Consider the following 23,286-nt stretch of genomic DNA (forward strand, 5'->3'; position numbering starts at 1 on the left):
TTCTACTTCCAATGCATAAGTCTGAACCAAAACCCCAATTTGGGGCTAACTATCGTTTTGGGAACCAGCTCATGCTAAATAAGGGCTCATGAAAATAGAATGTGGGATTACAAGTAGTGGATTCACATAAATTTTTAAAAATACCACAGGATCTTCCATTCACGTGATGTCTTTGATCCATAGTCTTAACACTGTAGGGAAGTGGGCACAATGTCATCAATCTGTTAAAAAATAAAATGACATCATATGAATTGCCAGATTTGATGAACATCCTGCATGTTCTTTTACTCTCCCTTTAAAAAAATTAACTTCCAAAAAAAAAAATTAACTTCCACAAGGAGAGTAAGGTATTTGCTTTTCTGTATTCACTGTAATACATTGAACACATGTTCAGATATCTCAGAATCATCCAGCAAAAAAAAAAAAACCACTGATGCGGTAACACAAGATCCAGCAGGCACACGAGGGAGTCTGTGGTTTCGGATCCAAGGAGAGAGAGTGAGCCGGCCTGGGGAGACGCCGTCGGCGCGGGCTGAGCGCACTGCTGATCCCCAGTGCAGACGGCCATCAGTCTTGTTTACGCAGCCACCACCTGTGAACTGCGAACCACTCGTGAAACACGGCATCTGGGTTCAAATATGAATTATTAGTATTTGAGGTGAGTGGTGGTGATTAGCCACACAAGTAGTACACACACACACGTGCTTCTGAAAACAGGCTTCAGCAGAGTACCCCTTGAGTCCCAGAGGAGCCTCCACCAAGCCGGATAGTGGAAAGGGCCCGGAGAGAGGGAGGTGCCGTGAAGGGTTTCCTAGGGACTCGATTCAGACCAAGGTCATGAAGAACCTGCTTCGTGGAACATCCTACCTGGGAATTCTGTGCAAGGAATGTGTTGTAAATCAGGCTGAGAAGGAACTTGTTGAAGGCGAGAGTATGAAAGACTGTAGTCCAAGCAGGCAAGACCAAAAATATATATTTTTTAGAGACTGTGCAGAGAATTCTTGGATCGAGCTGTCAACTCAGTGGCTGATTATGAGACAAACTGCGAGGAGTCTGATTCCTTTCATCACAAAGGCACCTGGCACCCTGCTGCCCTGTGGAACTTCCAACCACAGTTCTCCAGGCTCAGAGAAGTCCTCAAGCCCTAGGTCCACTCCTGGCCAAAAGGGCCTGGCCACTCTCTGGAGAGCCAAGATGGAGGGGAAGGTGGTAAATGTGCAGAGGTTGTTCAGATGGGGGGTGGAACAGGCTAAGGTTGGCCACCTAGCCAGAGGAGAGCCCCCACCTCCCCCTGCCAAGCCTGCACTTCCCTGAGCCTGAGTCTGCAGTGGTGAGGTGGGTTCCTGCTCGGCTCTGGGACGAGGAATGAGAGGTGTCCGCACCCACCAGCCTATCCTGGAGCAGGACCCAGCAGCAGAGTTCTTTCCTTTCGTGTGTGCCGTGAGGCACGGAGGATGGAGGGAGGGTATCTGATCCTCGCTCCGTTAGGGGGGTGGACCGGTCAGCGGCATGGAGTGTGTTCACACTGCAGCCCCTCCCCGATCCTCACAGACTGTCACCTTTCCAAACTGAAACTCTGGCCCCGCTAAACCCTAACTCCCCTCCCCCCCTCCCCCAGCCCCTGGCACCCAGCATTCTATTCCCTGTCTAGGTGAATTCGGCAACCCTAGGGACCTCATCTCAGTGGAATCATACAGTATTGGTCCTTTTGTGACTATCTCTTACTTTTGGGATCCTTTCCTCGGGGTTCATCCATGTTGTACAGGTGTTAGAACTTTCCTCCTTTTTAAGGCTGAATACTCTTCCATCGTATGGATGGACCACCTTTCATCCATTGATGGAAACTTCTTGTGTTGCTTCTGTCCTTTTGGCTCTTACAAAACAACTGCTATGTCCAAGGGTGAGCAAAGATCTAGTCCTGCTGTCAGTTCTTTGGAGCATATCCCCAGAAGTGGAGTGACTGGATCTGCTTCTGCTTTTCTTTTTAATTAAAAAAAAAATTACTTATTTTAAATTATTTTTGGCTCCTCTGGGTCTTTGTCGAGGCACACAGGGCTCTCTGTTGCTGTGCAGGCTTTCTCTAGTTGTGGCAAGTGGAGGCGACTCACTCGTTGGGGTTCGCGTGGGCTTCTCATTGTGGGGGCTTCTGGGTGGAACATGGGTTCTAGGCACCCGAGCTCCAGTTGTGGTGCGCCAGCTTAGTTGCTCTGCAGCTAAGGGATCTTAGTTGGGATCTTCGTGCACCAGGAACTGAACCCCGCGTCCCCCGCTTTGTAAGGAGGTCTCCCAACCATTGGACCACGAAGGAGGCCCTGCTTATGTTTTTAAAGTGGGTCAGCACTGGGTGGGGTAGCCAGGTCGCCTCTGCTCTAAATCCGCACAACTATGGGGTTGACTTGATTCTCAGCCGTGGAAAGGAATAGTGATAACAGCAGTAATCCCAGGGTTGTCGGGAGAGGTATTTAAAACCCCGGGTTTTGTGCGTTGGCTGGAGCGCGGTGCCCACTCAGCCGTCTGTCAGTTTCACCGTGAAGACGGGGAACTTGGGGAGCCTGCTTCAACACGTCCACCAGGGGTCGCTGTTGCCCGCGGGGCTGCGTCCTGGCCGCACCGCGCGACCACTTGCCTCCCGCCTCGATCAACTCCTATCGTTTGGCTCCTAACTCTCTCTCCTCTCACCCAGTTCCTTTGGACCTACAGATAATGGGCTCCCTATATCACTGTTTTCACGCAGGAACTAGAGGTCCCCAGTGATCCAGGCCAGGTCATCTTTTCTGATTACCCGGGCCCCTTCCTCCCGATAGGGAGTTCCTTCTGCAGGAATCTCAGGCCATTGCCTAGGCAGATTTATCTGGGCTGAATGATCTCCCCCTGCAGGTAATTACTATGTTTCCCTCTGGAGGGCTTTTACCAGAGTTAAGTGAGGGTATGTGTGGGAAAGTACCTCATAAACGATTGGGAGGCTGTCCTGGGTCTCAGACGTGGGCCTTGAGGAGTCCTTCCTGGTTGCAATTACCTTTGGGAGTAATTGCGGTCCCTGACCAGGAATGGAGTCTGCGCAGCCCCTGGGAAATAGGTCCTGGGCTTGGTAACCAACTCGAAGGCCGGTAGCCACCCCTGAACACCAGCCTTTTGGTCACTTACCTGAATGTGCGCTCAGTGTGGCCAGAGATTCTGATTTTTAAAGAGAATCTGAAAATACAGGGCCTTTTTTCCCCCCATATGAAATCTCCAACATTTTCAACATTGGCCATTAGGGACAATTTTTTTCCAGCTCTGCGTGGGTCAGTCCAAACACTCTGCAGGCTGGTCTCAGTCCACAGGCACCACGGTGCAGCCTGCGATGGGGTCGTGTTGGAGACGTTGTCGGGGCTGATGGTAAATACCACTGACGACCTTGGGGATGACCTGGGGTTTTAGCTGCCCACAGGCTCTCTGGTGCTCACCTTCTCGAGGACAGACCAGGACTCCCGGCTTCTCCCGTGGGGAGGTGGGAGGAGGTGACCTTTGGGTGTCTCCCCTGGACCCAAGCTGAGCCAGTTACCTAGAGGTTCAAAAAGCCCCATTTCTTACCCCACTTTGCTGAGCTGTGCAGCTTCACTCCTTCTCCCTCAAGACTTTTTGCCGAGGGAGTGAGAGGCATTTGGTAACCCACTTACAGCATCGCTCCGGGCTCTTGCAGACAAGGAGTGTCACAGTCCCCTCTGCCGCAAGGGTGGCATTTCTGGGTGCACATACGCGGAGGGTGCTTCCAAGTGACCCGAGAAACTGCTAATCGCACACTGATGGTTCAACCACCCCTTGCAAGGCCAACCTCATGGTGCCCACGGACAGTGTGGACGGTCCTCGGAACGGAGGGGCCCCATCGACGGGACTCAGAGGCAGGGGCTGGGAGGAAAGAGTGCCCTTGTGGGTGGGGTTGGAAAGTCCCGATGTTCCGTTCTTCACGCCCGCCCAGAGAGTGTGATCGCAGCTGTGGAGTCCAAAATAGATGTGCTTGGCAGAGGGCCTCGCAAGGTGCTGAAATGGGATTTCGCATGTTGGGCTGCTATTGACGTGCAATAAGCAGCCAGACACCCTGCCCTTCCCATCCCCCACCACGTGCGTCCAGGGAACTGGACTTCCAGTGGAGGTCCCCGTTTGCCTTCACTTCGGACCCCAAGCCGGCAGCTGGATCAACCAGTCTCAAGGAGGTGACCCCGTTTCCCTAAATTGGGAAATGCTGCCCAAAGCTCCCCCAGGCACATGTATCCTTCCACTCCTCCCCCAGGCTTCACTTCCGTGGAGTGAATGAAATCAGGTTTAATAGGAATGATACTGCCAAGGGCAAAATAATTCTGGTTCTTTCTCTGTCACTCCAAAGAGCTCACTACACACACACCCACACACCCACACACCCCACATCTTTTTAATCACTGCAGTTGAATTTTAGAAACAGAATTGCCCAGAACAAATGAAGGTTATCTCAGCAACATTTTTCGTGATTCAGAAATATCGTAACCAGTGGATGGAGAGCCATGCCCCTTGCCAGTCCCACGACATGAAGGTAACCACAGATCTCCCGACCATTTCCGTGGCCTCTGTCTCTGAAGAAAGGCGAGGCATGCACGTGTGCCACTGGGGTCTCCTTCTGCTGATGCCAGGCGGGTGTTTGACCAGCATCCGTCCTGGAGGGGAGCTGAAGCCATGAGAGCTCTGTTCTCGTCTCCTCAGCAGCGAAACCTCCACTATTTCTTCTCCTTTTTCTGAGTTCTCAGCAAGAGATGCTCCCCTCATTTCCCTTAGCCCTGCAGTGTTAGATTTGAGAGTTCACAGTGAATCATAATTGTGATCACAGCTGGCCTCCTTGGGTCCTAATAATAGACCAGGCACTGGCATGCCCCAGACCAGTGCTGTCCAACAGAACCAGTGCTGTCTACCCCTATGGACATGTCCTGTATCTGCGCCATCCAGTGTAGGAGCCACTAGCCACATGTGGTTACTGAGCCCTTGAAATGTGGTCAGTAGGACTGAAGGACTGAGGTTTAACTTAAATGTATTTACAATGAAATTGACATATGTGGCTGGTAGTTATCATGCTGGATGACTCAGCATTAGACCCTTGAAGCCAACTTGTACATATTGGTGTTATTCGCCCATCTTACAGATAAAGAAACAAAGTCTCTGAGGGATTAAGTAACTTGCCTCAGGGTCTCAGAACTAGCTCTGCATGGTCCCAAGCCTTGTGTTTGGAGGGAATATTGCTTGGGGAGCTTAATTCTCAACCCTCCTCTGTCGGCCTCCCTGAGCCTGGCTCAGGTGTGCAGATGAAGGGGTCTTTCTGCAGGTTGCATGTGCTTATTAGTCCTTCCTTTTCCCTACTTAAAAAAATGTCTTTTCCTGAATATTAAGGAAATATAGGCACATCAGGGTGAAATTATACAATAACTGATAACGTTTATTCCATTTACATCTGATTCAGCTACCCTGATTTCCCCAGCTGCTTGTTTTAATTGTGGTGTATAGATTCTGATGGATTTCTTTCATATACACACCACTAAGATCAGTCAGGGGACATTTCCATCACCCCAGAAAGTTCCTTGGGGGCCACCTTCCAGTCTTTTAAACAATCATTTTAGCGGTTTAAGCACCAACCCTTTATTCTAAAGATAACTTTGCAATCGATAGATTTTCACTGAATGAGCATTGAGATTCTGAAGTCATTGCTTCTCAGACAGAGGTCTGTGGAGGCTTAAGACTCTGTAAATATATTCTCCCACCCAAGAGTCTTCCTTTTAAAAAAGGTTGCAAGTTACTCCGGATTGGGGAACCCAGGGTCTAGTCCTCTCCCAGTACACACAAGCCACCACCCCGCTGCAGGGCTTCTCACAGGACCACGCTTCACGGTGGCGGCCGAGTTGTGACAACTGCAGACATCTCCCGGTGGGGCAACACCACCCCTGGTTGAGAATCACGGCCCTGCTCACAGGCTGAGGTCTGGAGAGATTAAAGACCTTGAAATATGTTAGACTGGGGCTTCTATAAAAATAATGATAATGTTAATGATAAATGAGGGTCACGTTGGAGAATTCTTACCTAAGTGCTTTTCTCCAATGAAGCTGCTCTTGTCCTGCCTCCCTGACGGCATCGGAGTTCTTGCTGGGTAAGCCCTCCTGGCAAAAGAAGGCTTTGTGGTTAAAGCTGCCAGATTCTGAAAAAAACTACAGAGACCCTTGAGGGTTATTTTTTCTTTAACTTGAGATGTGGCCCAACTTTAAATCAGTGCCCTCAGCCCTTATCTGCTATCCCCGTGAAAATTCCTTATAGACAGGTAATGGGTGTGTGTATTGAGGTGAAATTTACACAACATAATGTTAATCATTTAAAAGTGAACAATTCAGTGGAATCAAGTTGTACAACCACCACTCTATTTCCAGCACATTTTCATCACCCTGAAAAGGAAACCCCACACCAATAAGCCATTGCTCCTCACTCACCCCCTTCTTTCTCCCCTGACAACCGCCAGTCTACTTTCTCTTTAGGCACTGGCCTGTTCTTAGTGTAGCGTATACATGGAATTTTAGAATGTTTGTCCTTTTGTGTCTGGCTTATTTCATTGAGCATAATGTTTCCAGGCTTCATCTATGTTGTGGCAGGTGTCAGTATTTCATTTCTTTTCATAGTCAAGTAATATTCCAGGATATGTCCATTCATCCAGGGGTGGGCATTTAGTTATTTCTGCCTTCAGGTTATTGTGAATAACGCTGCTCTAACCGTACTAGTGGCTGTGAAGGGGTTTGGTGTTTTTATAGGATGTATTTGGGCTTCCCAGGTGGTGCTAGTGGTAAAGAACCTGGCCACCAATGCAGAAGACATAAAAGACTTGGGTTCCATCCCTGGGTGGGGAAGATCCCCTGGAGGAGGGCGTGGCAACTCACTCCAGTATTCATGCCTGAAAGATCCCATGGATGGAGGAGCCTGACCGTCCATGGTTCATAAGGTCACAAAGAGTCAGACATGACTAAAGTCACTTAGCTCGCGCGCATGTTTTTGGCATATGATCATTATGGAAACTGAAAGCATTAGTCTCTCGGTCCTGTCCGATTCTGTAGTCTCTTGGTCATGTCTGACTGTTTGCAACCCCATGGACTATAGCCTGTCAGGCTCCTCTGTCCATGGAATTCTCCAGGCAAGAATACTGGAGAGGATAGCCATGCCCTTCTCCAGGGGAGCTTCCTGATTCAGGGACCGAACCCGGGTTTCCTTAATTTAGGCAGATTCTGTACCATCTGAGGCACTCATATCAAATATCCTTTTCTAGAGGAGCCAAGATATCCATGTCTAGAAGTTGTCATCACAAATAGACTTTTTTATTTATAGATGATAGGTGTGCTTGGTTGCTAATGGCAACTGAAGCAATATTTCAGATTTACAGACCTAGCCACAGATAGCAACAGAAGAGTCTCATTTCCTTCCCCAGAATATAAACTTTCTCTGATTCACAAAGAAGTCTCAATGAAAGATGTCGAAATTAATAGCAATAATATCCAGAAGTTATTGAGCGGTTAACCACATGTCGGATTGCAGGTTCTATTGTATGAAACAGCTTCTGTTTTTATCCCTGTCTCACACACAAACTCCCTAAGGCTGAATGGCTATTAAATGGGAAGTAAATGGCTGTTTGGTGTCCTGGGGCTCATAAGTGGCCAAGCAGAGGCTGAAGCCGGACAGACTGAGCGCAGGACCTATGCACTCACCCATGACCCTGTGCCGTCTCTGGAGGTGATCTGTTCCCTTTGAATTCCAGATGCTGCGGGAGGAGCTGTGGTCTCCGGGCCGGCAGCAGAGTCTGGAAGCCCTGCGATGGCCCTGGGGAAACCAGCCCTCTCTGAGCCTCAGTTTCCTCATCTGAAAACAAGAGGACTGGACTGAGTGCTTAAGGCCCAGCTGCTCTGACACCCCAGGACCCCCCGTCTTAGGGAAGAGAGCAGACCCCTCACCTTTGCCCATGGAAAGCAGCCTCCATGGCCTTTGGGAAGACAGTATCGGTCATCGGCATGTCTGGGCCGAGAAATAACCAGCAAGAGGGAGTCTCCTTCTTCCGGACTGTTCTGTCCCCAGTCTGACTCTGCTAACACTTGAAATAAAAATCAGGCCTGAGAGTTTGGAGTCTGGGGATGAGTGAGGTGTCCTCAGAAAAGAACCCCACATTTGGGGCCTGGCCCGGTGCTGACCCACCCACACGTGGGCTGGGGACAGGACATGCCCTCTTGCCCACCAGCCCCGGGGCTAACTGGCACTGCCCGTCTACCAGCAAGATCCCACAGACACTGAATCTGGCCCAGCACCAAGCCTGGGATCCAGATCTGCTGGTCAGTAGATGCCCTCTGTTTAATCAAGAAAAGTGGATCCCTGGACCCTGCCGCCACGACGCTGAGCTAATGCTTTGGAAAGAGGTGTAGGGTTTGCAGCCACGGAGGACGTAAGGGAGAGCCTTTCTGCTTTGTCATTATGACTCTTCCCCGAGGAAGCCAGAAATAGCCGTGGTGGGGACGGGGTTCTGCCTGGGAAAGGTTCCCCCTCAGAGAGCAGATGTCAGTGTGGCCTTTCTGTGGAACTCAAAAGCCCTTATCTAATTAACGGGTCAGAGAACCTATAAATCTCTTTTATTATGACTGGCCAAGGCAAGTCCTCTATGGTGAACTAACCCATCCCCCTGGGAGCAGGATGATGCAGGCAGGAATCAATAAAAATAGATGCCTGGGATGCGGGTGGGGTCCTGGGTGAGTCCCAGCCCCTCCCTGGAGCTACTTCAAGCCAGCTGATATGTGATGTTTCAAATTTTCACATGGAGAGGGTATTATCTATAAGCCGTGTATTTCTTGGGTGATTAACTCTTAATTTTTAAATCTTAAATTTTAAAAGACCACTCAATTGGATTTTTCTCCTACAGACCTTAGGAACGTCCTGATCTGCATATTATTATTTTGCTCTCAAATTGAGGTCTGCTTTTCCTGTTTTGTTTTCTTCATAGCTGTTATGTCTTTGAAATTATCTTAGGCATTGGTTTACTTTGAGGGGAGCAGGGAGTCTGTCTCCACTTGTTAAAATGTAACAGTAATAATGTCATATAGAGCTTATTCCGGTGCCAGGCACTGTTTAAAGTGCCTTGTATGTAAATTCATTCATTCAAATGTTACAACAGACCCTAGGAGAGAATATTCTTTTAATATCCCCATCTTATAGATGAGGACACTGAGGCTCAGCGGGGTGAAAAGGTTTGCTCAAGATTGCTGACTGTAGGATCTGGCTCTTAACCGTCAGCTGTGCCATCACCGGGACCAGCTTGCTGGTCCTAAGGGCAGAGTTTGTTGCTGAAGGATCTTTTGGGGCGAGTTTGCTGACGGCCCCATGGCATGTGGTACCAAGGGGGAAACTGCTGGTCCACAGGTGCTGTTCCTGTCAGTTCATCCCTAGAGTCTGGCCTGAAAGAGGCTGCTGAGCCCACCTAGAAAAGGCTCCTCAGAGGCACTCAGCATCTGCCCCGCCCCCTGACCGCCCGCAGCCTTATTTCTCCAATTAATCCGCACCCTCCAGGGACTTGACAGCAGAAATCACTCCAGGCTCCTCCTGGAGAAAGGTGGAGAGATTCCACAGGCTCACCTTTGGGTGCCCCTGGGTGGGGTGCTCCGGGTGACCAGGAAGCAGGGTGCCGCCTCCCGCAGGATTTCCCACTGTCACGCACCCTCAGCCGAGCTGGTGCAGAGACCCTGGGCCTGGCATCCAAAGGGGCCCCATGGCAGCGGGACATGCCAAGTCATCACCTCTCACTATTTTTATCTTGAGGGAATGCACCTGATATTTGCAAACAAACCAGGAAAAGTGTCTAAATCTAGGGAAGGTGCTTGGCCAGATTGGATTTCTCATGATTTAAGCAGAAAGTTTAAATGCCTTAAGCCCAGAGCCAAGGACAAAGGACAAAGCGCTGGGCTGTGCCCCAGGATGCAGGCTGAGCCAAGAGACGAGCAGGCAGCGTGGGGAGCAGAGAGGCTCTGAAATGTGCTAACTTGCCCCCGCTGCGAGCAGACAGATGGTGCCCGAGACAGAGCCCGCCTGCCAGCTTTGGCGGGACAAACAGGTCCAATGCCTGGCAGCTCAGGTTTTGTTTCAGGAGCAAAGGAACAGAAACAGTGTAGACTCAGATGCTGAAAAGAGGAAGCGAGAGTGGGATTCCCTGGGTTGTTCCCTCCCTGTCACAGGAGTTCCCTCCCAGTCATCTCCTGGGCTTTTGGGGACCCTCACTGATATTGGCCCCAAAGCTGCTGACTGACCCCCGGGTTGGCAGATCTCCAGATTTCTTCCCAAAATGATGAAAGGAAATCTTATGCTTAATCTTTTTTTTTTTTTTGAAGTTCAGTAGTGTTTCTGTATTTTAATCAAAGTTTTTTCTTCATTGTGTTAAAATACGCATGCCATAAAATTGACCATCCTAACTATTTTCACGTGTACCATTCAGTCACGTGAAGTTCATTCACATTGTCGTGCAGTCATCACTACCATCCATTCCCATAACACTTGTATCAATACAGCTGAGACTACCCCTCTTAAACACTAACTCCCTTCCCTCCGCTGGCCCCACCCCGCAACCACCATTCCACTTCCTGTCTCTATGAATTTGACGACTGCAGGTGCCTCATCTAAGTGGAATCGCACAGAATTTGTCCTTTTGTGACTGGTTTCTTTCACTCTGCACAATGTCCTCAAAGTTCATCCGTGTTGTAGCAGGTGTTAGAATTTCCCCGACCCAGGGATCGAACCTGTGTCTTGGCATATCCTGCACTGGAGGCGACTTCTTTACCAGCTGAACCATTAGGGAAGCCCCAGCAGCTCAGTTTTGGGGGCTTCCCAGGTGGTTCATTGGTAGAGAACCTGTCTACCAATGCAAGAGCTGCAGGAGACGCAGATTTGATCCCTGGATCTAGAAGATCTCCTGGAGGTGGGAATGGCAACCCACTCCAGTATTCTTGCCTGGAAAATCCCATGGACAGAGGAGGCTGGAGGGCTACAGTCCATCGGTTCGGGAAGAGTCGGACAGGACAGCATACACAGGCAACTGTCATACTGGATGGCTCAGAGTCAGACGCTCAAAGCAAGCTTGTAAATGTTGGTGTTACTCACCTGCTTTACAGATGAAGAAACAAAGTCTCTGAGGGATTAAGTCACTTGCCCCGTCACTGCATTGTATTCCATTGTTACAGCGTTTTGCTTATTTATTCATCTGCCGATGAACACTTGGGTTGCTTCCCCATTTTAGCTATTGTGAATAATGCTGCTATGAACATGGGTGAGAAAATCTCTCTTGAGACCCTGCTTTCAGTTCTTTTGCATGTATACCCAGAAGTGAAATTGCTGGATCATATGGTAATTCTATTTTTAGTTGTTTGAGGAGACAGCCTCCTGTTTTCCACAGCAGCTTCATCATTTTACATTCCCAACACAGGGCACCAGGGTTCTAATTTTCCCACATACTCATCAGCACTTGTTATTGTCTTTTTTTTTTTTTTTTTAATGTAGTAGACATCTTCTGGGTGTGAAGTGGTATCTCATTGAAGTTTTTATTTGCATTTCTCTAATGATTAGATATATTAAACATCTTTTCCTGTTGACCATTTGTATATCTTCTTTGGAAAAATGCTGACTTGAATCCTTTGCACGTTATTAATCATATCGTTATATGAAAATCCCTAGGTCAGGAAGATCCCCTGGAGGAGGGCATGGCAACCCACTCCAGTATTCTTGCCTGGAGAATCCCCATGGACAGAGGAGCCTGGCAGGCTGCAGTCCATGGGGTTGCAAGAGTCAGACACGACTGAGTGACTAAGCACAGCACAACCATATTGTTTGGGGGATTGTTGAACTGTAGGAGTTCTTTATGTGAGTTGGATATTAACCCCTTATCAGACATAAGCTTTGCATCTAATATCCCCCTGCTTTCCATGGGCTGCTTTGTCACTCTGTTGATGGTGTCCTTAGATGCACACAGGTTTTAAATTTGGAGGTATTCCAATTGATCTGCTTTTTCCTTTGCTTGCCTGTGGTTTTGCTTAACGTTTAAAAAGCCATTTTCTTGGAAACCCCCATGGTTTTTCTCCTACTGTTCTTAGAAATGTCCTGACACACATATCGTTGTGTTTTCCTAGTAAGGTCTTCCTTCCAAGTGATTCGCATGGGTTCTGCCTTCAGTGTGTCCTGGGAGATGGTGTCTGCAGCCTGGCCGTCTGCACCCCCCAGGTGCCCACATCGATCTGGAAATAATCCCCCGGTGACTCACTGTTTGGGGTTAAGGCCCCCTTGGAGAAAGGCAGGCTGTTCCTGGGGTCGTGGTTCTCGGACCTCTTTTAGGCAGAGAGCCCTGGGCGGTGGGCTTCCCCAGGGCTGGGCCTGATCTCAGCTCTGAGACCAGCCCAGGAGAGAGGTTCAGAGCCCCCAGTGTCATCCTGCCCAGAGGCTCCTGTGCTTCCTTGAGGCCCCCCGAGGGCCCGGCCCGGCAATGTGGCCCAGGGGGGAGGCGGCACTGCCCACGTGGAGAGAGCGCTCTGGAGAGGTCCTCTGGGTCTGTGCTTCCTTGAGGCCCCCCGAGGGCCCGGCCCGGCAATGTGGCCCAGGGGGGAGGCGGCACTGCCCACGTGGAGAGAGCGCTCTGGAGAGGTCCTCTGGGTCTGTGCTTCCTTGAGGCCCCCCGAGGGCCCGGCCCGGCAATGTGGCCCAGGGGGAGGCGGCACTGCCCACGTGGAGAGAGCGCTCTGGAGAGGTCCTCTGGGTCCTCTCTCTGCTGGCTCTTGCCCCTGGACTCCCCATTCTCCACATGCGTGTTCCCTCAGGGGGCCTGGAAATGGCTCCTTTCGGTCAGTCTTTTCCATTCTGGTGCTAAGTCATTCTCTGCAGTAGATGATCTATTTTGGACCTCCTTTTTTTTTTGGTCTGTTTGCTTCATGCGTGTGGGTCTCCCGTGGGTTCCACATCAGAGATGCTTCATGCCCTGGCTGATTCTCAGAAACAGAGCCAGCCACGTGGGGCGAGCCATTCTCAGGCACAGATGGCGCCGACGGGGACCAGAGTGGGGGAGGCAGGTGGTGGACCGGCCGTGGGGGCAAGGCTGTCCTTCGAAATCAGAAGGAGACGATCGCAAAGCTGCTTTGAAAGTCACCCTCCCAGAGCCCTGGATCTCGTGAACACGCCTCACAGCTGCTTTCCATTCCCTGGGCTGAGGTCTGGCAGTTTGTAGACTGACATCGTTTAAATTCAGGTGTCTACACGCGGACACCCTCTTCCACATGTACGTTGGTACCACTCAGCGATGCCGATAAGTGGCCCGCTGATCTGGGCAGCAGGATTTCAGGAGCACAGGAAGGTGCTGTCTCTGGGTCTGGCCCTGAGCAGCTGGGGAGGGGCAGGAGGGCGGGAGAGTTGGAGGGCCCGGGGGCTCTGCTGTACCTCCTCCACGGCCATCCCCGAGGGCCCACGGCGCTCCTGGGTGACTCTGCAGTCCCGTGGCTCCCCTGCACTCTGCAGTAACTGTTTCAGACTCCCCCTTCTCTCCTCCACCCTCAGATCCCTGCCCCTTACCTCCTCCCAACACCTCCTCAGCCAGTGGACTCACCTCCCACTTCATAAAGCTTATATCTGATAAGGGGTTATTAGACAACATATATAATGTTATACACGTTGGGTATTACCTCCTCTGTGTGTGGAGCCCGCCTGGACTCTGCTGTGTGAGCCTCTGCCCTTCGCTGACTGTAATATAGATCCTTTTGCTGTAATAAGCCGTAACCGTGAGGGCAGTGGCTTTGCTGAGTTCTCTGAGCCCTTCTGGGAAATTATGGAACTTGAGGCGGGCTCTGGTCCCCCTGAACTTGCACTTATCCTTGCCCTTATCCTTGCCAAAGTTCGGTAGCATCCTCTATGGCCATCTAGGTGCCTGTGTCACACAGTGTCTGCTCCCTCTGGGGGGTCCTCTTGGGGCCCCCTAAAGGCTCAGGTCCTTCCCCAGCCTTGGCCTTCTGAGCGCCTACTTTAGCTCCTGGGGTTCTGGGAGACCATCTGGGACGCGGTCAGCGTGCTCCCTCTCATGCTGGTTTGAGACTCAAGGACAAAATCTTTTTTTTTTTTTAATTTATTTATCTATTTATTTTTGGCTGCACTGGGTCTTCGTTGCTGACTGCGGGCTTTCTCTCGCTGCGGTGAGCGGGAGCTACTCTATATTTGCAGCGGTCGGGCTTCTCATCGCGGCTTCTCTTGTCGCAGAGCGCGGGCTCTAGGACATGTGGGCTCAGTAGCGGGGGCGCTTGGGCTTAGTTGCTCTGTGGCACGTGGGACCTTCCAGGATCAGGGATCAGACCCATGTCCTCTGCGCCATTGGCAGGTGGATTCTTAACCACTGGAAGAAGCCCAAGGACGAAATCTTGATGCAGGAAAGTGCTCGGCTGGCCAGGCTACTCCTTAAAGGGGTGAGAGATTAAAAACAGGCCACCCGTCCAAAAGTAGGAGAAGGGCAAAATAAACGATGGTACATAGACCAGATGGGATGTTAAAAACTCTTAAAAATAACCGCCACGGGGGCTGCAGCCATATATACAGAATGTCCACAACATTAAAGTAAAACAGGCAGGATCCAGAAGTGTCTGTGCTGACTCAAACTGTGTCAAGATACACCCGCAGGTGAGCGAAGGCCGGACAGAAGGCCCCCAAGTGTAGATGCTGGTGTGGAGGGTTTCTGTTTGTTTTTCCTTTGTTGGTGACAATGCAGCTGACACATCTTGAGAGGGAGAGTGAGGATGGAGCCTCACAGGGAGGGGGACAGGCGGTTCGGCTCCTGCCTCTGCTCTGAAGAGCTGGTGGGGAGCACGCCTCGGTCTTTTCTGAGGCACTCTGCACGCAAGGGTGCTGGGGTCCTTCGCGGGGGTTATACCGACATGTTCCCAGGTCCAGGCTGCCATTTGCACCTGCCTTTCCCCCAGCGTGAAACATGTCCCAGCTAATTTCAAGGTGAGTGGGTTTTCTTTGGTGGTTGCTGGTGGTGGTTTTTATTAAGGTAAAATATATCTGACATAATATCTACCATCTTAGTCGTTTATGAAGAGGACAGTTCAACGGCATTAAAGGCATTCACACTGCCGTGCAGCCATCACTGCCGTCGTCTCTGGAACTTTTCCATCTTCCTAAATGGAAACTCTGCTTCCACTGAACAGCGATCCCCCGTCATCCCTTCCTCCACCCCCTGGCAACCTCCCTCCTGCTTTCTGTCTCTTGAATGTTACTGTTGGAGGAACCTCATGTCCGTGGAATAATATTAATACATCATTTGCCCTTTTGTGACTGGCTTGTTTCAATGAGCCCAAGGTCCTCAAGGCTCATCCATACTACAGCAGGTGTCAGAATTTTCTTCCTTTTGAGACTGGGACTTCCCTAGCCATCCAGTGATTAGGGCTCCACACTTCCACTGCAGGAGGTGCAGGTTTGATTCCTGCTTGGGGAACTGAGATACTGCATGCAGGTGGCCAAAAAAGAGAACGAAGCAATTTTTTTTTTTTAAAAAAGGGAATTCCCTGGTGGTCCAGTGGTTAGGACTCCACACTTTCACTATTGAGGGCCTGGGTTCAATCTCTGGTTGGGGAACCAAGATCCTACAAGTCAAGCAGCAAAAAAGAAGAGGAAGAATTTTCTTCCTTTTGAGGCTGAGTAACATTCCACGGCATGGGTGGACCCCGTTTTGCTTACCCCTATCCTAGCTTTGAGCCTCCCTGGACTCCCTCACCTCATGGGTCCATCGGCATCAGGAATGTCATTAAGCACACTGTGGACGTGCTTACTTCAGGCATCTCCCCTGCTCACACACCTGCTCTGTTGTCCCATCTGACTCCACCCAACAAACACAAGTACAGGGAGAAAACTAATCAGAATTTCAAGAGTGAGAAGAGCATGTAGCTGAACGTGGGGGTCCTCTGAGCGTGGGGTCCTGCCAGCTTCACGTGTCCCTCTCCCAGGAAGCTGGTCCTGTTCTGCCGACTCTGCTGGCAAATTATGAACACAGTGAGGAAGGAGACGGGCTCGGAGGAAGGTGACAAGCAGAGGTGATAAGGAGTGTGGTCAGGGGCATTCATTCTGACGACACTGTGGGCACTTGGAAAAAACCGGTGGTACCCAGGGCGGCAGCCTGTCCTGCTCCCCACAGGTCTGTGCAAAAGGAGAAGCTGCAGGTTGTATTTTCAAATGCCCGCCTAGGGGTGCAGTTCAGAGGTCAGTCACGGGTAGCAATGAGCCACCTGTCACCTCCCTGAGGACGAGTCAGGAGGACATCAAACTGGAAAATAGAAAGGGTAACAACACTAAGTCCTGATGCAGATGTGGGGAAACGGGCACTTGCACCCCCTGCTGGTGGGAGTAGAGACTGCCTCACTCCCTCACAATCAGAAAGGCCTGGTGCCTGGAGGCTGCTCATCCCTCACCACCCAGGACTTATCCCAGAGAGAATGTCTTGCCTGGGTCGCTGGGCACAGAGCGCAAGGACGCTCACTGCAGCACTGTTTGCAATAGCCCCCAAACTGGAAGTAACAGAAATGACCACACTTAAGCAAAGCAAAAAAGGATGTGGTAAAACGAAGGACTTTCAGGCAGTTAAAGTGAACATCTATCAAGAATAAATCTCAATATGCCAGGTGAAAAAGCAGTTAGAAGACTGTTTAGCATGAAAAGGTACATTTGGAAACACAAAAGACAATGCTGTCCACTGTTTATGGATACTACCAAGGTCGTTCAAGCAGAAAAGCCTGGGCAGGAAGGATACAGGTGACTTCAGGGTAGGGCTGGCTTCCAAGCAGAGGAACGTGAACTCCAGGAGGGAGGCAAAGGAGATTTTTGAAAGTCGGAAACGTTAACACATATTTATTCTGGGTGGAGGGTGCATGAGTGTTCATTTCATTCCGTGAAGTTGTCTGTGTGTTTGAATAGTTCCATAATTAGTGATAAGAAGGAAAAAAGCAGCCCTAAAAATGTTTCCCTTTTTGCTTTTCACTCCTCCTCGGTCCCTGCCTTTTAAAGACAGGGGATCCGAGGCCTGGGGGTGGGGCGACAGAACTGGGGGCGATGGGTGGGGATTTTAACAGGAGGGTGGCAGACAGTTGAGGCCGCTTCCTTCGCGGATCCAGTGGGGCTCCGCTCCCGCCCGGCTGTATCCATGGCAACCAGGGTCGTGCTGCGTCTGGACCAGTCGGCGGGTCGGGCTCCCGCGCGCCACCTGGTGGCCCTTCTGGTGGCGCGCCCTGTGAGGGGTCCTCAGGTGTGAGTCAGAGGGGCCGCACTGAGGGGCTCTCCTTAAATACAAAGAGCAGCGTTTCCCTGTCGCAGCAGGTCCCTTGCCCTTAGGGCAGTGGCAGTGCATTTCAGAAACTGCTTTCATGAGACTTCCACTACAGCCATTCACCACGAAGGGCTTTCCAGGCGTCTTCTGGCGCCCTGTGCTTCTCTGGGCATTTACGGGTGTGTCTTTTCATGGTGACCCCCAGGGCCCACGGTTACAGGTTCCTTGGAGATCCCGAGAGAGGAAAAGTCTTTAGGACATGCCTGTGTGGACTTATATATGGCACATGACTCTTCTTTTATATGGGTTTTATAAATTTGTTTTTCTTTAAATTTGTAGAAAGTGTGGAAAGTTATCTCACCACCTACCCATAACCAGGGGTGACATTTGAACCTTTATCCTTCCAGTTTCCCTCTCTTCCATTCGTTTTTGAGGGGTTGGTTTCTTACAAAATTGGAAGTTTACAGCTGTCAAGTGAATTTTTGCCAGGGCTATGGAGATGGGGACACCTAGGTAACAAGGCCAGCTCCTTTGCTTAACTGCCACCTCAGGCAAAGGAATGAATTTCTCTATACCTCAGTCTTATAACCTGTAAATTGGGAATATTAGCTGCGCCTGCCTCATAGGGACATTGGGGAAATTTCAATAACGTAATGCTTACTAAAGGAGATCAATCCTGGGTGTTTATTGGAAGGACTGATGCTAAAGCTGAAACTGCAATACTTTGGCCACCTCATGCGACGAGTTGACTCACTGGAAAAGACTCTGATGCTGGGAGGGATTGGGGGTGGGAGGAGAAGGGGACGACGGAGAGTGAGATGGCTGGATGGCATCGCCGACTCTGTGGACATGAGTTTGAGTGAACTCCGGGAGTTGGTGATGGACAGGAAGGCCTGGCGTGCTGCGATTCATGGGGTCGCGGAGAGGCGGACACGACTGAGCAACTGAACTGAGCTGAACTGGACGCATATGAAACACTTGGCACAGTGCTGAACACACAGTAAGCAGTGGAGCCCCAGCCGTCACCAAAATCACTGCAGAGTGTAGCACGGCGTAATGATAACATTTTGCTTTCTGCTTTTTTCATTTAATACAGCATGAGCATGTCCCTTAGTTTTTTTCTTTCCATGTAGGCCAATATATATTTTCTATTATCTCCAATAATAGATATATCCAATAACTTATCTTTTTTTTTTTGGCCTTGCCACCTGCCTTGTGGGATCTTAGTTCCCCAACCAGGGATCAGACCCATGCCCCCTGCAGATGTGCAGAGTTCCAACCACTGGACCTCCAGGGAAATTCCTCCCATAATTTATTTAACCTCTTCTCAAGTAGATCCTGACTTTTCCTTCTTTACAAACATCTCCACAGAGTATATTCCTTATTAGTTTCTTCCTTTATTGATAATTCGTTCCCTTTTATGCTCAGAAAGACCTTCCCTTCCCCAGGATCAGATAAACATTTTCTACTGAATGTCTTGTTTCTTTATGGCTTTTAATTAAACTCTTTAATCCATCTGGAATGTATTTCAATACCATAAAGTAGGAGCTAAGAAGTCTAATTTTATCCTCATTCACAGTAACCTAACCAACTGTCCCAGCATCATTAATCAAAGCAGCCAAGCCTCCCACATTAATTTGTGAGACCACCTTTAGATTCTGCTAAACTTAGTCGATTCTAAACTTATCTCCATGTTGGTTCTTTACTGGGCTCATTGCTGTGACTCCCACACACGTGGGCTGATTGGTCACGGCTCTGTTGGTCACAAGGCACCACTTTATTGAGTCCCATGGACTCCACGTCACAGCGCTGGCGACACGTGACAAACAGGAGTAGCCAAGCCTTGGGCCCTTCTCCAGGCTGCGTTGACCACCTTCACTACCTTTTCCCCACTATGGAACATCCTATATTCCTGTTAAGCCTAGAACTCAGCTCCTCCACGCCCAGCCACATCCCTCCACGGTCATATCCACACTTAGAAATGTCCCAGCACTTATGTATTCAGCCTCCTCGTGTGCAGCAGATTGTGTTTTCTGAAGATGGCCTCACCAATGTATTTATTCAGCCTCCGTGCTCTTCTCACAGAACTTGACTGACTTGCTTCCCCTGAGAAGTGCAGTCAGTGTGCTCTCCCTGGGAGTCTGGACCCGGCCCTGCCCCGTTCAGTGGAGCACAGGCAGAGGGAGGCCGTGTGACTTCTGGGAGAAGGTCATAGAACGGATACCGCTTCTCCCTCATCTTTTTCTTCCTTCTTTTCCCCCTCTCTCCCTCCCCTCTCCTTCTCTCTTTCTCCCTTTCTCTCAGCACTTGCCTTCAGAATCCACTCACTATTTTTGCAGGAAGCCCAGGCCTCCTGAAGAGGCCACGTGTAGGTGTTCCAACCCATAGCCCCACTCCCCTAAGAGTCCCGCGGCTTCAGCCAGTATCAGTGGCCTGACTTGTGAATGGATGAGATGATTTTGGTACCTGGCCTTTCAGAATTCCAGTTCAGGACCCAAACATTAAAAACCAAAGACAATGCAAGGAATGGAGGATGGGGTGCGAAGTTTCTGTTTGGGATAATGAAAAAGTTCTGAAAATACTGGTGACGGTTGTACAAACACTGTGAACGTACCTAAGGCCACTGAACTGTATTACTTACGATGGTCAAAATAAGTTTTATGTTATTTATATTTTGCCACAATAAAAGTAGACACCATACTTATCAACGATGTGAAACTGGGCAAGTTACATGATCTCTCTGGATCTCAGTTTCCTGAACCATAAACATGGGCATACAGAAGTTATTTCAAGGAGTTGTTGTGAGGATGTAACAAGATAAATGCATAATAAATCATGAGCAAAGGCTTGGCTCGTCTTTAGGGCTCGAGAAACATTGACTCATCCACCACTCATAACAGCGCTGTAAAGCAGGTACGTAGTAGCAGTCTCACAGTCTCCAGATCACCAATGGAAAAAGTGAAGCGTGGGGGATCAGGCAGACCTGCCCAGGGGCACACAGGTAGTGAGGGGTTGGCCCCTGTGTCTCCTTGCCAGGGCTGTCAGCACATCCACAGACCAGGCAGCTTAACAACACAAGTTAATCTTCTCAAAGTTCCGGGGGGAAGAAGTCCAAGATGAAGGTGTCAACAGGGTGGGTTTCTTCCCAGGCCTCTCTCCTCGGCTTAGAGACGGCCGTCTCCTCCCCGTGTCTTCACCTGGTCTTCCCCCTGTGCTTCTCTATCTTCTAATTATAAGGACATGAGTCATAAGAGTTTGGGACCCACCCATATGACCTCATTTAATTGAATCACCTCTTTAGAGGCCCCGTCTCCAACTACAGTCACGTTCTAAAGTCCTGCGGCTTGAGACTTCAGCGCATGAATTTGGAGGAGACTCCAGCATTCTTGCCTGGGGAATCCCATGGACAGAGGAGCCTCGAAGGGCTACAGTTCATAAGGTCCCAAAAGAGTCGGACACCTCTGAGTGACTAAACCACAACAACAACAGCTGAGCCCATAACAGTCCCCTTCCTGTTATCTTGGGGTTCTCATTCTGAACAAAGTGGAAGAGTAGGGACCTGGATGCCAGCATCTCCTGTTTCTAGGGCCCCGGTGTCTAGACCAGGAGGAAACACGCGGTTGGGAAGGTGCACTCGAGGAGGACTGTCTGTTTCATGGGAGGTGAGGTTGACCTGCCTCCATAGCTGCCCTCATCGCCTTGGCAGGACTCGAAAGTGCTGGAAGAACTGTGCCGAGTGACGGTCTTTCAGACAGGTTCAGGCCGGCAGCGTTCAGTTCCACACAAAGACCCAGGAGAAGGGAAAGAGTATCTGTTAGCTAAGTGGAAAAGAACAGACCTTCAATTAATGACTCCCTGGGGGCTGTGGGGGTGAGGACTGGTAGGGAGGTGGCTAGACAATAAAAATTTCCACCCTCAGTGGCTGTGAAATCCGCCGGGGTGTCCTAACAGAGGAAAGACAAACGTCAAGTCAAAATAAACAAGCAAGATGATTTCAGACAATGACAGGGGCCAGCCGTGAAGACAGCGAAGCCGTGTGATGGGATTGAGGGGTGACGGGACGTGCCCCGTTTCTGTAGGATGGTCTGGAGGGCCTGTGAGAACAGGTGGCCTTCGAGCAGAGGCCAGAAAGGGGAGGAGCGAATGGAGGAAAGGCCTGGAGCTGCGTTTCCCTGCCTCAGCACCGTGGACGTTGGGACAGGATAACTCTTGGCCGATGAGGAGCCCCCACTTCCGCCCTCCCCTCCCCGCCTCTGCACCAAATCATGGAAACCAGAAATGTCTCTAGACATAGTCAAATATCCCCTGGGAGGCAAAATCGCCCCTGTGGAGATCCACTGACCCAGAGGAAGGGCGTTCCGGGAAGAGGGAACAATCAACTTGAAGGTTCCCGAGGTGGGAACAAACTCAGTAGGTTTTCTGGGAACAGAACTTTCCGGAAGTGGAAGTTTTCAAGGAAGTGACAGTTCAGGGGTGGAGTCCAGGGAGGGAGAGGTGACTGGAGAGGCAGGCAGGGACCTGATGCGGTGGGGCGGGGACCTCCACGATCCCCCCCAGGGTGAGGACGGGGAGCAGGTCAGAGGGCAAGCGCGTGAGTGCCCTGGGTCTGCTGTAATAGAGCACACGAACTCGGCGGCTTAAGGCACAGAAATATATTCTCCTATTCTGGAGTGCGTATGTGCATGCTCAGTCACTTCAGTAGTGTCCGACTCTTTGGGCCAACATGGACTGGAGCCCGCCAGGCACCTCTGTCCATGGGGATTCTCCAGGCAGGAATGCTGGAGTGGGTTCCCATTTCCTCCTCCAGGGAGATCTTCCCGAGCCAGGGGTTGAACCCAGGTCTCCCTCATTGCAGGCGGATGCTTTACCATCCGAGCCACCAGGGATTGGCAGGCAGGTTCTTTACTGCCAGCGCCACCTGGGAAGCTGTATTCAGGAGGCCAGAGTCCGACATGGAGGTGTCAGCGGGGCCAGGCTCCTTGGTGCCTCCTCCAGTTTCGCGTGGCCCCAGGCCTTCCATGGCTGTGTCACATGACCTGCTTCCCCGGGTGTCTCTATGTCCTGACCTGGTCAGTGGAGACAGGATCCACCCTCAACCTAGCGTGATTTCTGCCGAAGATGCCTAAGTGACGACATCCACAGAGACCCCGTGTCCCAGTCACGGCCTAACCTGAGGCTCCACGTGGGTGTGAATTTGGGGGGAACACTACTGAACCCACCCCAGCAGGCAAGGAGGAGGCAGAGGGGGCTGCTTCCATCCCCCCAGGCAAGAAGTGGTGGGGCCTGGACCAGAGGGCACCAGGGAGACAGTCTCAGTCAGACTGGACTGCACACACAGCGGACCCACTGGCCGTGCCATGCTGGGCTCCCCGGGCCGGGCCTTGCCCCCAGCATCTTCCCCATCACAGGGCGGATCCAGGCCACCCCAGCCTGGTGCCGTTTGGGGCTCCCCTGCTCTCTCTCCTGCAGCACTTCGGGTTCTCCTGGGCTCAGAAGTTTCTGAGAAAGCACCATTTAGCCCCTGGCTCTGGCCTTCCCCTTGAAGCGCTCACGTGAACAGTCTTCAGGAACACAGTTTAGGAGCCGAACACAGTTTAGGAGCCGTGACCTCCGAGCCCAGGGCTACACAGAAGAATGTCGCTGGTTTCCGGGCCTGCCCTCAGCAGCGCCGGGCTGGGCTTGTTTTTCAGGTTTAGGTCAATGGACGGTTTTTATTTTCTACAGAAACGAAACCCAGGGCGCTGGGTCTTGTCCTACTGGGAGACAAGGGGCATCCTGGCAGATGGGCCCAGGTGTTCTCAGCGTGTCCCTCCCCCCTGCACCCGGAGCCTCTGCCCTCCTGGGGGTGGGGCAGGACCCCTCCAGGAAGGAATGTTCCACCTAGGGAAGCCCAGCTCCCACTCCAGGGCCCCCCTGTGGAGGTGGGGAGTCGGGGCGAGGGCAGGGGAGTC

General features: G+C 50.9%; 1 long non-coding RNA gene across 1 annotated transcript; it reads right to left on the minus strand.

Moving 5' to 3' along the window:
* Positions 1 to 4,453: 4,453 nt before the first annotated feature.
* LOC148773611 (uncharacterized) lies at positions 4,454 to 9,776 on the minus strand. The gene is made up of 5 exons (XR_016036608.1): positions 9,643 to 9,776; positions 7,980 to 8,116; positions 7,737 to 7,887; positions 6,076 to 6,152; positions 4,454 to 5,976 (listed from the first exon to the last, which is right to left on the minus strand). It is a non-coding gene; the product is annotated as an uncharacterized LOC148773611 (long non-coding RNA).
* Between the last annotated feature and the right edge of the window lie 13,510 nt (positions 9,777 to 23,286).

This window comes from Moschus berezovskii, chromosome 27 (genome assembly GCF_049115385.1).
Source record: "Moschus berezovskii isolate FMDL1 chromosome 27, NW_MosBer_1.0, whole genome shotgun sequence".
Taxonomy (NCBI): Eukaryota; Metazoa; Chordata; class Mammalia; order Artiodactyla; family Moschidae; genus Moschus; species Moschus berezovskii.